This window comes from Egretta garzetta, unplaced genomic scaffold (assembly GCF_000687185.1).
Source record: "Egretta garzetta isolate BGI_Z169 unplaced genomic scaffold, ASM68718v1 scaffold1319, whole genome shotgun sequence".
In the NCBI taxonomy this organism is placed as follows: Eukaryota; Metazoa; Chordata; class Aves; order Pelecaniformes; family Ardeidae; genus Egretta; species Egretta garzetta.
The window spans coordinates 7,696-8,229 of record NW_009260852.1 but is presented as its reverse complement, the minus strand read 5'-3'; positions in this window follow the sequence as shown (position 1 = coordinate 8,229).

Here is a 534-nt window from a genome sequence, read left to right as displayed (position 1 = left end):
GTGCGTGCGCCGCGCGGGCGTCCCCACGGCTGCCCGGCCGCCAGCGCCGGGAAGTCTGCTGCAGGGGGGGCAGCGGTTGGGGTGGAAGGGGCACAGCAGGGACCGCCGTGCTGGCACCACTCCCGCCTCTGCTCGTCACCCTGGGCCACCGTTCCCCCCTTTGGGACCAGGACATGGTGACAACGGGGGGATTACAGGCAGGGGGCTGGCTGGGATGGGGAGCAGAGCCGGTACGACCCCCCCGAGGCTGCGTGGCGAACAGCACTTGTCACCCCCTGGTCTCCCCGTCCCTTTCCACCCCCCCAGCCTCTCCGCTCTGCCCTGGGCCCCTCTCCCTTAGGATCAGGTGATCTTTACCTTCCTTAAACATCCGGACCCCGCAGCGGTTCCGGTCCAGCTTCGAGTCAGCCGGCGTCATCAGCGCCACGCTGGGCAGCAGGGTGAGGTAGGGGCGGTCGAGCGGCCAGGAGGAACGTCCCACCTCGATCTGCAGGAAGGCGCAGGCGCCAGTGGCCGTGTTTTGGGCGGGGGGGG